Source organism: Protopterus annectens, chromosome 1.part1 (genome assembly GCF_019279795.1).
Source record: "Protopterus annectens isolate FY-2018-M chromosome 1.part1, PAN1.0, whole genome shotgun sequence".
Lineage (NCBI taxonomy): Eukaryota > Metazoa > Chordata > Ceratodontiformes > Protopteridae > Protopterus > Protopterus annectens.
Window position 1 is genome coordinate 1297066788 of NC_056726.1, and position 13530 is coordinate 1297080317.

The following is a 13530-nucleotide window of genomic DNA, read 5'->3' on the forward strand; positions in this document are numbered from 1 at the left end:
TTTCATTGCTGTAATTCCAACACAGACTGCATTTCTTGGAACTGGTGGAAAACTGATAGATTTGCTGTGAGCAGAGTTGGAATATATTCCAAACTGATAAGTACACTTTTTGCAACTTAATTTGCACTGTGCTGCATTTATACATTTGCTTATTATTTATAGTGGTGCTGTATTGTTTCTGTCCCTTGTTGTCTCCACTGTGTTTTTTTCTCAGGGTAATCAGAAGCTAGTATCAAGTAAGGGGTTGTTGTGCCAGCCCACATCCTAGCTGTTAGTCATTGCCTGAGGTGTATTTTCATTGTTGTAATTCCAAAACAGACTGCATTTCTGTGAAGTGGTGGAAAGCTGATAGATTTGCTGTGAGCAGAGTTGGAATCTATTCCAAACTGATAAGTACACTTTTTGCAACTTAATTTGCAGTTTGCTATATTTATACATTTGCTTATTATTTATAGTGGTGCTGTATTGTTTATGTCCCTTATTGTCTCCACTGTGTTTTCTTTTTCTCAGGGTAGCTCAGAAGCTAGTATCAAGTAGGGGGTTGTTGAGCCAGCCCACATTCTAGCTGTTAGTCATTGCCGGAGGTGTATTTTCATTGCTGTAATTCCAATACAGACTGCATTTCTGTGAACTGGTGGAAAGCTGATAGATTTGCTGTGAGCAGAGTTGGAATTTATTCCAAACTGATAAGTACACTTTTTGCAACTTAATTTGCACTGTGCTGTATTTATACATTTGCTTATTATTTATAGTGGAGATGTATTGTTTCTGTCCCTTGTTGTCTCCACTGTGCTTTTTCTTAGGGCAGCTCAGAAGCTAGTATCATGTAGGGGGTTCTTGAGCTAGCCCATATCCTAGCTGTTAGTCATTGCCTGAGGTGTATTTTCATTGCTGTAATTCCAGTACAGACTGCATTTCTGTGAACTGGTGGAAAGCTGATAGATTTGCTGTGAGCAGAGTTGGAATCTGTTCCAAACTGATAAGTACACTTTTTGCAACTTAATTTGCACTGTGCTGTATTTATACATTTGCTTATTATTTATAGTGGTGCTGTATTGTTTCTGTCCCTTGTTGTCTCCACTGTAATTTTTCTCAGGGTAGCTCAGAAGCTAGTAACAAGAAGGGGGTTGTTGAGCCAGCCCTCCTCCTAGTTGTTAGTAATTGCCTGAGGTGTATTTTCATTGCTGTAATTCTAATACAGACTGAATTTCTTGTGAACTGGTGGAAAGCTGATAGATTTGCTGTGAGCATAGTTGGAATCTATTCCAAACTGATAAGTATACTTTTTGCAACTTAATTTGCACTGTGCTGTAATTATACATTTGCTTATTATTTATAGTGGTGTTGTATTGTTTCTGTCCCTTGTTGTCTCCACTGTGTTTTCTTTTTCTCAGGGTAGCGCAAAAGCTAGTATCAAGTAGGGGGCCCTTGAGCCAGCTCACATCCTAGCTGTTAGTCATTGCCTGAGTTGTTTTCATTGCTGTAATTCCAATACAGACTGCATTTCTGTGAACTGGTGGAAAGCTAGTAAATTTGCTATGAGGAGAGTTGAAATCTATTCCAAGCTGATAAGTACACTTTTTGCAACTTAATTTGTACTGTGCTGTATTTATACATTTGCTTATTATTTATAGTGGTGCTGTTTTGTTTATGTCCCTTGTTATCTCCACTGTGTTTTTTCCTCAGTGTAGCTCAGATGCTAGGGGGTTGTTGAGCCATTCCACATCCCAGCTGTTAGTCATTGCTTGAGGTGTATTTTCATTGGAGTAATTCCAATACAGACTGCATTTCTGTGAACTGGAGGAAAGCTAATAAATTTGGTGTGAGCAGAGTTGGAATCTTTTCCAAACTGATAAGTACACTTTTTGCAATTAATTTGCATTGTGTTGTATTTATACATCTGCTTATTATTTATAGTAGTGCTGTATTGTTTCTGTCCATTGTTCTCTTCACTGTGTTTTTTCTCAGGGTAATCCGAAGCTAGTATCAAGTAAGGGGTTGTTGTGCCAGCCCACATCCTAGATGTTAGTCATTGCCTGAGGTGTATTTTCATTGCTGTAATTCCAGAACAGACTGCATTTCTGGAAAGTGGTGGAAAGCTGATAGATTTGCTGTGAGCAGAGTTGGAATCTATTCCAAACTGATAAGTACAGTTTTTGCAACATAATTTGCACTGCTCTGTATTAATACATCTACTTTTTATTTATAGCGGTGCTGTATTCTTTCTGTCCCTTGTTGTCTCCACTGCATTTTTTCTCAGGGTAGCTCAGAAGCTAAAATCAAGTAGGGGGTTGTTGACCCAGCCCACATCCTAGCTGTTAGTCATTGCCTGAGGTGTATTTTCATTGCTATAATTCCAATACAGACTGCATTTCTGTGAACTGGTGGAAAGCAGATACATTTCTTGTGAGCAGTGTTGGAATCTATTCCAAACTGATAAGTATACTTTTTGCAACTTAATTTGCACTCTGCCAGATTTATACATTTGCTTATTATTTATAGTGCGGCTGTATTGTTTCTGTCCCTTCTTGTCTCCGCTGTGTTTTTTTTCAAAGGGTAGCTCAGAAGTTAGTATCAAGTAGGGGGTTGTTGAGCCAGCCCATATCCTTGCTGTTAGTCATTGGCTGAGGTGTATTTTCATTGCTGTAATTCCATTACAGACTGCATTTCTGTGAACTGGTTGAAAGCTGGTAGATTTGCAGTGAACTGAGTTGGAATATATTGCAAAGTGCCAAGTACACTTTTTGCAACTTAATTTGCACTGTGCTATATTTATACATTTGCTTATTATTTTTAGTAGTGCTGTATTGTTTCTGTCCCTTGTTGTCTCCACTGTGTTTTTTTCTCTGGGTAATCACAAGCTAGTATCAAGTAAGGGGTTGATATGCCAGCCCACATCCTAGCTGTTAATCATTGCCTGAGGTGTATTTTCATTGTTGTAATTCCAAAACAGACTGCATTTCTGTTAAGTGGTGGAAAGCTGATATATTTGCTGTAAGCAGAGTTGGAAGTTATTCCAAACTGATAAGTACACTTTTTGCAACTTAATTTGCACTTTGCTGTATTTATACCTTTGCTTATTATTTATAATGGTGCTGTATTGCTTATGTCCCTTGATGCCTTCACTGTGTTTTCTTTTTCTCAGGGTAGCTCAGAAGCTAGTATCAAGTAGGGGATTGTTGAGCCAGCCCACATCCTAGTTGTTAGTCATTGCCTGAGGTGTATTTTCATTGCTGTAATTCCAATACAGACTGCATTTCTGTGAACTGGTGGAAAGCTGATAAATTTGCTGTGAGCAGAGCTGGAATATATTCCAAACTGATAAGTACACTTTTTGCAACTTAATTTGCACTGTGCTGTATTTATTCATTTGCTTATTATTTATAGTGGTGCTGTATTGTATCTGTCCCTTGTGTTCTCCACTGTGTTTTTTTTTTCTCAGGGTAGCTCAGAAACTAGTATCAAGTAGGGGGTTGTTGAGACAGCCCACATCCTAGCTGTTAGTCATTGCCTGAGGTATATTTTCATTGCTGTAATTCCAGTACAGACTGAATTTCTGTGAACTGGTGGAAAGCTGGTAGATTTGCTTTGAGCAGAGTTGGAATATATTCCAAACTGATAAGTACACTTTTGCAACTTAATTTGCACAGTGTTGTATTTATACATTTATTTATTATTTATAGGGGTGCTGCATTGTTTCTGTCCCTTGTTGGCTCCACTGTGTTTTTTCTCAGGGTAGCTCAGAAGCTAGTATCAATAAGGGGGTTGTTGAGCCAACCCACACCCTAGCTGTTTGTCATTGCCAGAGGTGTATTTTCATTGCTGCAATTCCAATACAGACTGCATTTCTGTGAACTGGTGGAAAGCTGATAGATTTGCTGTGAGCAGATTTGGAATTTCTTCCAAACTGATAAGTACACTTTTTGCAACTTCAGTTGCACTGTGCTGTGTTTATACATTTGCTTATTATTTACAGTGTGCTGTATTGTTTCTATCCCTTGATGTCTCCACTGTGTTTTTTTCTCAGGGTAGCTCAGAAGCTAGTAACTAGTAGGGGGTTGTTGAGCCAGCCCACATCCTAGCTATTAGTCATTGCTTCAAGTGTATTTTCTTTGCTCAAATTCCAATGCAGACTGCATTTGTGTGAACTGGTGGAAAGCTGATTAATTTGCTGTGAGCAGAGTTGGAATCTATTCCAAACTGATAAGTGCACTCTTTGCAACTTAATTTGCACTGTGCTGTATTCATAAATTTGCTTATTATTTATAGTGGTGCTGTATTGTTTCTGTCCCTTGTTGTCCGCACTGTGTTTTTTTCAGGGTAGCTCAGAAGCTAGTATCAACTAGGGGGTTGTTGAGCCAGCCCACCTCCTAGTTGTTAGTAATTGCCTGAGGTGTATTTTAATTGCTGAAATTCTAATACAGACTGCATTTCTGTGAACTGGTGGAAAGATGATAGATTTGCTGTGAGCAGAGTTGGAATGTATTCCAAACTGATAAGTACACTTTTTGCAACTTAATTTTCACTATGCTGTATTTATACATCTGCGTATTGTTTATAGTGGTGCTGTATTGTTTGTCTCCCTTGTTGTCTGCACTGAGTTTTTTTTCTCAGGGTAGCTCAGAAGCTAGTATCAAGTAGGGGGTTGTTGAGACAGCCCACATCCTAGCTGTTAGTTGTTGTCTGAGGTGTATTTTCATTGCTGTAATTCCAATACCGACTGCATTTCTGAGAACTGGTGGAAAGTTGATAGATTTGCTGTGAGCAGAGTTGGAATCTATTCCAAACTGATAAGTACACTTTTTGCAACTTAATTTGCACTGTGCTGTATTTATACATTTGCTTATTATTTATAGGGGTGCTATATTGTTTCTGTCTCTTGTTGTCTCCACTGTGTTTTTTTCTCAGGGAAACTCAGAAGCTAATATCAATAAGGGGGTTGTTGAGCCAACCCACATCCTAGCTGTTTGTCATTACCTGAGGTGTATTTTCATTGCTGTTATTCCAATACAGACTGCATTTCTTTGAACTGGTAGAAAGCTGATAGATTTGCTGTGAGCAGAGTTGGAACCTGTACCAAACTGATAAGTACACTTTTTGCAACTTCATTTGCACAGTGCTGTATTTATACATTTGCTTATCATTTATAGTGGTGCTGTATTGTTTCTGTCCCTTGTTGTCTCCACTGTGTTTTTTCCTCATGGTAGCTCAAAAGCTAGTAACAAATAAGGGGGGTTTGAGCCAGCCCACATCCTAGCTGTTAGTCATTGCCTGAGGTATATTTTCATTGCTGTAATTCGAATACAGACTGCATTTTGGTGAACTGGTGGAAAGCTGATAATTTTGCTGTGAGCAGAGTTGGAATCTATTCCAAACTGATAAGTACACTTTTTGCAACTTAATTTGCACTGTGCTGTATTTATACATCTGCTTATTATTTATAGTGGTGCTGTATTGTTTCTGTCCCTTGTTGTCTCCACTTTGTTTTTTTCTCAGGGTAGCTCAGAAGCTAGTATGACATAGGGGGTTGTTGAGCCAGCCCAGATCCTAGATGTTAGTCATTGCCGGATGTGTATTTTTATTGCTGTAATTCAAATACAGACTGCACTTCTGTGAACTGGTGGAAAGCTGATAGATTTGCTGTGAGCAGAGTTGGAATCTGTTCCAAACTGATGAGTACACTTTTTACAACTTAAATTGCATTGTGCTGTATTTATACATTTGCTTATCATTTATAGTGGTGCTGTATTGTTTCTGTCCCTTGTTGTCTCCAATGTGATTTTTCTCAGGGTAGCTCAGAAGATAGTAACAAGAAGGGGGTTGTTGAGCCAGCCCACCTCCTAGTTGTTAGTAATTGCCTGAGGTGTATTTTAATTGCTGAAATTCTAATACAGACTGAATTTCTGTGACCTGATGGAAAGCTGATAAATTTGCTATGAGCAGAGTTGGAATGTATTCCAAACTGATAAGTACACTTTTTGCAACTTAATTTTCACTGTGCTGTATTTATACATTTGCTTATTGTTTATAGTGGTGCTGTATTGTTTCTGTCCCTTGTTATCTCCACTGTGTTTTTTTCTCAGGGAGCTCAGAAGCTAGTTTCAAGTAGGTGGTTGTTGAGCCAGCCCAAATCCTAGCTGTTATTCATTGCCTGAGGTGTATTTTCATTGCTGTAATTCCAATACAGACAGCATTCTTGTTAACTGGTGGAAAGCTGATGGATTTCCTGTGAGCAGAGTTGGAATCTCTTCCAAACTGATAAGTACACTTTTTGCAACTTAATTTGCACTGTGCTGTAATTACACATTTGCTTATTATTTATAGTGGTGTTGTATTGTTTCTGTCCCTTGTTGTCTCCACTGTGTTTTTTTCAGGGTAGCTCAGAAGCTAGTATCAACTAGGGGGTTGTTGAGCCAGCCCACATCCTAGCTGTTAGTCATTGCCTGAGGTGTATTTTCATTGCTGTAATTCCAATACAGACTGCATTTCTGTGAACTGGTGGAAAGCTGATAGATTTTCTGTGAGCAGAGTTGGAATCTATTCCAAACTGATAATTATACTTTTTGCAACTTAATTTGCACTGTGCTGTAATTACACATTTGCTTATTATTTATAGTGGTGTTGTATTGTTTCTGTCCCTTGTTATCTCCACTGTATTTTCTTTTTCTCAGGTTAATGCAAAAGGTAGTATCAAGTAGGGGGCCCTTGAGCTAGCTCACATCCTAGCTGTTAGTCATTGCCTGAGGTGTATTTTCATTGCTGTAATTCCAATAGAGACTGCATTTCTGTGAACTGGTGGAAAGCTAGTAGAGTTCCTATGAGCAGAGTTGGAATCTATTCCAAGCTGATAAGTATACTTTTTGCAACTTAATTTGTACTGTGCTTATTTATACATTTGCTTATTATTTATAGTGGTGATGTATTGTTTATGTCCCTTGTTATCTCCACTGTGTTTTTTCTCAGGGTAGCTCAGAAGCTAGTATCAAGTAGGGGGTTGTTGAGCCATTCCACATCCCAGCTGTTAGTCATTGCTTGAGGTGTATTTTCATTGCAGTAATTCTAATACAGACTGCATTTCTGTGAACTGGTGGAAAGCTAATAAATTTGGTGTGAGCAGAGTTTGAATCTTTTCCAAACTGATAAGTACACCTTTTGCAATTAATTTGCATTTTGTTGTATTTATACATTTGCTTATTATTTGTAGTAGTGCTGTATTGTTTCTGTCCATTGTTGTCTCCACTGTGTTTTTTCTCAGAGTAATCAGAAGCTAGTATCAAGTAAGGGGTTGTTGTGCCAACCCACATCCTAGATGTTAGTCATTGCCCGAGTTGTATTTTCATTGTTGTAATTCCAGAACAGACTGCATTTCTGTAAAGTGGTGGGAAGCTGATAGATTTGCTGTGAGCAGAGTTGGAATCTATTCCAAATGGATAAGTACACCTTTTGCACATTAATTTGCACTGTGCTGTATTTATACATTTGCTTATTATTTATAATGGTGCTGTATGGTTCCTGTTCCTTGTTGTCTCCACTATGTGTTTTTCTCAGGGTAGTTCAGAAGGTGGTATCAAGTAGGGGGTTGTTTAGCCAGCCCATATCCTAGCTGCTAGTCATTCCCTGAGGTGTATTTTCATTGCTGTAATTCCATTATAGACTGCATTTCTGTGAACTCTTGGAAAACTGATAGATTTGCTCTGAGCAGAGTTAGACTCTGTTCCAAACTGATAAGTACACTTTTTGCAACTTCATTTGCACTGTGCTGTATTTATACATTTGCTTACTATTTATAGTGGTGCTGTATTGTTTCTTTCCCTTGTTGTCTTCACTGTATTTTTTTTCAGGGTAGCTCAGAAGTTAGTATCAAGTAGGGGGTTATTGAGCCAGCCCACATCCTAGCTGTTAGTGATTGATGTAATTCCAATACCGACTGCATTTCTGTGAACTGTGGAAAGCTGATAGATTTGTTGTGAGCAGAGTAGGAATCTATTCGAAACTGGTAAGTACACTTTTTGCAACGTAATTTGCACTGTGCCAAATTTATACTTTGCTTATTATTTATAGTGCTGCTGTATTGTTTCTGTCCCTTGTTGTCTCCACTGTGTTTTTTTTCAAAGGGTAGCTCAGAAGTTAGTATCAAGTAGGGGGTTGTTGAGCTAGCCCACATCCTAGTTGTTAGTAATTGCCTGATGTGTATTTTCATTGCTGTAATTCCAATACAGACTGCATTTCTGTGAACTGGTGGAAAGCTAGTAGAGTTCCTATGAGCAGAGTTGGAATCTATTCCAAGCTGATAAGTATACTTTTTGCAACTTAATTTGTACTGTGCTTATTTATACATTTGCTTATTATTTATAGTGGTGATGTATTGTTTATGTCCCTTGTTATCTCCACTGTGTTTTTTCTCAGGGTAGCTCAGAAGCTAGTATCAAGTAGGGGGTTGTTGAGCCATTCCACATCCCAGCTGTTAGTCATTGCTTGAGGTGTATTTTCATTGCAGTAATTCTAATACAGACTGCATTTCTGTGAACTGGTGGAAAGCTAATAAATTTGGTGTGAGCAGAGTTTGAATCTTTTCCAAACTGATAAGTACACCTTTTGCAATTAATTTGCATTTTGTTGTATTTATACATTTGCTTATTATTTGTAGTAGTGCTGTATTGTTTCTGTCCATTGTTGTCTCCACTGTGTTTTTTCTCAGAGTAATCAGAAGCTAGTATCAAGTAAGGGGTTGTTGTGCCAACCCACATCCTAGATGTTAGTCATTGCCTGAGTTGTATTTTCATTGTTGTAATTCCAGAACAGACTGCATTTCTGTAAAGTGGTGGGAAGCTGATAGATTTGCTGTGAGCAGAGTTGGAATCTATTCCAAATGGATAAGTACACCTTTTGCACATTAATTTGCACTGTGCTGTATTTATACATTTGCTTATTATTTATAATGGTGCTGGATGGTTCCTGTTCCTTGTTGTCTCCACTATGTGTTTTTCTCAGGGTAGTTCAGAAGGTGGTATCAAGTAAGGGGTTGTTTAGCCAGCCCATATCCTAGCTGCTAGTCATTCCCTGAGGTGTATTTTCATTGCTGTAATTCCATTATAGACTGCATTTCTGTGAACTCTTGGAAAACTGATAGATTTGCTCTGAGCAAAGTTAGACTCTGTTCCAAACTGATAAGAACACTTTTTGCAACTTCATTTGCACTGTGCTGTATTTATACATTTGCTTACTATTTATGGTGGTGCTGTATTGTTTCTTTCCCTTGTTGTCTTCACTGTATTTTTTTTCAGGGTAGCTCAGAAGTTAGTATCAAGTAGGGGGTTATTGAGCCAGCCCACATCCTAGCTGTTAGTGATTGATGTAATTCCAATACCGACTGCATTTCTGTGAACTGTGGAAAGCTGATAGATTTGTTGTGAGCAGAGTAGGAATCTATTCGAAACTGGTAAGTACACTTTTTGCAACGTAATTTGCACTGTGCCAAATTTATACTTTGCTTATCATTTATAGTGCTGCTGTATTGTTTCTGTCCCTTGTTGTCTCCGCTGTGTTTTTTTTCAAAGGGTAGCTCAGAAGTTAGTATCAAGTAGGGGGTTGTTGAGCTAGCCCACATCCTAGTTGTTAGTAATTGCCTGATGTGTATTTTCATTGCTGTAATTCCAATACAGACTGCATTTCTGTGAACTGGTGGAAAGCTAGTAGAGTTCCTATGAGCAGAGTTGGAATCTATTCCAAGCTGATAAGTACACTTTTTGCAACTTAATTTGTACTGTGCTGTATTTATACATTTGCTTATTATTTATAGTGGTGCTGTATTGTTTATGTCCATTGTTATCTCCACTGTGTTTTTTTCTCAGGGAAGCTCAGAAGCTAGTATCAAGTAGGGGTTGTTGAGCCATTCCACATCCCAGCTGTTAGTCATTGCTTTAGGTGTATTTTCATTGCAGTAATTCTAATACAGACTACATTTCTGTGAACTGGTGGAAAGCTAGTAAATTTGGTGTGAGCAGAGTTGGAATCTTTTCCAAACTGATAAGTACACTTTTTGCAACTTAATTTGCATTGTGTTGTATTAATACATTTGCTTATTATTTATAGTAGTGCTGTATTGTTTCTGTCCATTGTTGTCTCCACTGTGTTTTTTCTCAGGGTAATCAGAAGCTAGTATCAAGTAAGGGGTTGTTGTGCCAGCCCACATCCTAGCTGTTAGTCATTGCCTGAGGTGTATTTTCATTGTTGTAATTCCAAAACAGACTGCATTTCTGTAAAGTGGTGGAAAGCTGATAGGTTTGCTGTGAGCAGAGTTGGAATCTATTCCATACTGATAAGTACACTTTTTGCAACTTAATTTGCACTGCGCTGTATTAATACATCTACTTATTATTTATAGTGGTGCTGTATTCTTTCTGTCCCTTGTTGTCTCCACTGCGTTTTTTTCTCAGGGTATCCCAGAAACTAGTATCAAGTAGGGGGTTGTTGACACAGTCCACATCCTAGCTGTTAGTCATTGCATGAGGTGTATTTTCATTGCTGTAATTCCAATACAGACTGCATTTCTGTGAACTGGTGGAAAGCTAGTAGAGTTCCTATGAGCAGAGTTGGAATCTATTCCAAGCTGATAAGTATACTTTTTGCAACTTAATTTGTACTGTGCTGTATTTATACATTTGCTTATTATTTATAGTGGTGATGTATTGTTTATGTCCCTTGTTATCTCCACTGTGTTTTTTATCAGGGTAGCTCACAAGCTAGTATCAAGTAGGGGGTTGTTGAGCCATTCCACGTCCCAGCTGTTAGTCATTGCTTGAGGTCTATTTTCATTGCAGTAATTCCAATACAGACTGCATTTCTGTAAACTGGTGGAAAGTTAATAAATTTGGTTTGAGCAGAGTTGGAATCTTTTCCAAACTGATAAGTACACTTTTTGCAACTTCATTTGCACTGTGCTGTATTTATACATTTGCTTAGTATTTATAGTGGTGCTGTATTGTTTCTTTCCCTTGTTGTCTTCACTGTGTTTTTTTTTCAGGGTAGCTCAGAAGTTAGTATCAAGTAGGGGGTTGTTGAGCCAGCCCACATCCTAGCTGTTAGTGATTGCTGTAATTCCAATACCGACTGCATTTCTGTGAACTGTGGAAAGCTGATAGATTTGTTGTGAGCAGAGTAGGAATCTATTCGAAACTGGTAAGTACACTTTTTGCAACGTAATTTGCACTGTGCCAAATTTATACTTTGCTTATTATTTATAGTGCTGCTGTATTGTTTCTGTCCCTTGTTGTCTCCGCTGTGTTTTTTTTCAAAGGGTAGCTCAGAAGTTAGTATCAAGTAGGGGGTTGTTGAGCCAGCCCACATCCTAGTTGTTAGTAATTGCCTGATGTGTATTTTCATTGCTGTAATTCCAATACAGACTGCATTTCTATGAACTGGTGGAAAGCTAGTAGAGTTCCTATGAGCAGAGTTGGAATCTATTCCAAGCTGATAAGTACACTTTTTGCAACTTAATTTGTACTGTGCTGTATTTATACATTTGCTTATTATTTATAGTGGTGCTGTATTGTTTATGTCCATTGTTATCTCCACTGTGTTTTTTTCTCAGGGAAGCTCAGAAGCTAGTATCAAGTAGGGGTTGTTGAGCCATTCCACATCCTAGCTGTTAGTCATTGCTTTAGGTGTATTTTCATTGCAGTAATTCTAATGCAGACTACATTTCTGTGAACTGGTGGAAAGCTAGTAAATTTGGTGTGAGCAGAATTGGAATCTTTTCCAAACTGATAAGTACACTTTTTGCAATTAATTTGCATTGTGTTGTATTTATACATCTACTTATTATTTATAGTGGTGCTGTATTCTTCCTGTCCCTTGTTGTCTCCACTGCATTTTTTCTCAGGGTAGCCCAGAAGCTAGTATCAAGTAGGGGGTTGTTGACACAGTCCACATCCTAGCTGTTAGTCATTGCATGAGGTGTATTTTCATTGCTGTAATTCCAATACAGACTGCATTTCTGTGAACTGGTGGAAAGCTGAGACTTTCTATGAGCAAAGTTGGAATCTATTCCAAATGAATAAGTACACCTTTTGCAACTTAATTTGCACTGTGCTGTATTTATACATTGCTTATTGTTTATAATGGTACTGTATGGTTCCTGTTCCTTGTTGTCTCCACTATGTGTTTTTCTCAGGGTAGCTCAGAAGCTGGTATCAAGTAGGGGGTTGTTTAGCCAGCCCATATCCTAGCTGCTAGTCATTCCCTGAGGTGTATTTTCATTGCTGTAATTCCATTACAGACTGCATTTCTGTGAACTGGTTGAAAGCTGATAGATTTGCTGTGAGCAGATTTGGAATATGTTCCAAAAAGATAAGTACACTTTTTGCAACTTCATTTGCACTGTGTTGTATTTATACATTTGCTTATGATTTATACTGGTGCTGTATTGTTTCTTTCCCTTGTTGTCTTCACTGTGTTGTTTTTCAGGGTAGCTCAGAAGTTAGTATGAAGTAGGGGGTTGTTGAGCCAGCCCACATCCTAGCTGTTAGTCATTGCCTGAGGTGTATTTTCATTGCTATAATTCCAATACAGACTGCATTTCTGTGAACTGGTGGAAAGCAGATAGATTTGTTGTGAGCAGAGTTGGAATCTATTCCAAACTGATAAGAACACTTTTTGCAACTTAATTTTCACTGTGCCAAATTTATACATTTGCTTATTATTTATAGTGCTGCTGTATTATTTCTGTCCCTTGTTGTCTCCACTGTGTTTTTTTTCAAAGGGTAGCTCAAAAGTTAGTATCAAGTAGGGGGTTGTTGAGGCAGCCCATATCCTTGCTGTTAGTCATTGCATGAGGTGTATTTTCATTGCTGTAATTCCATTACAGACTGCATTTCTGTGAACTGGTTGAAAGCTGGTAGATTTGCAGTGAACAGAGTTGGAATCTATTGCAAAGTGCTAAGTACACTTTTTGCAACTTAATTTGCACTGTGCTGTATTTATACATTTGCTTATTATTTTTGTAGGGCTGTATTGTTTCTGTCCCTTGTTGTCTCCACTGTGTTTTTTTCGCAGGGTAATCAGAAGCTAGTATCAAGTAAGGGGTTGATATGCCAGCCCACATCCTAGCTGTTAGTCATTGCCTGAGGTGTATTTTCATTGTTTTAATTCCAAAACAGATTGCATTTCTGTTAAGTGGTGGAAAGCTGATATATTTGCTGTAAGCAGAGTTGGAATTTATTCCAAACTGATAAGTACACTTTTTGCAACTTAATTTGCACTTTGCTGTATTTGTACATTTGCTTATTATTTATAGTGGTGCTGTATTGCTATGTCCCTTGTTGCCTTCACTGTGTTTTCTTTTTCTCAGGGTAGCTCAGAAGCTAGTATCAAGTAGTGGGTTGTTGAGCCAGATCACATCCTAGTTGTAAGTCATTGCCTGAGGTGTATTTTCATTGCTGTAATTCCAATACAGACTGCATTTCTGTAAACTGGTGGAAAGCTGATAAATTTGCTCTGAGCAGAGCTGGAATATATTCCAAACTGATAAGT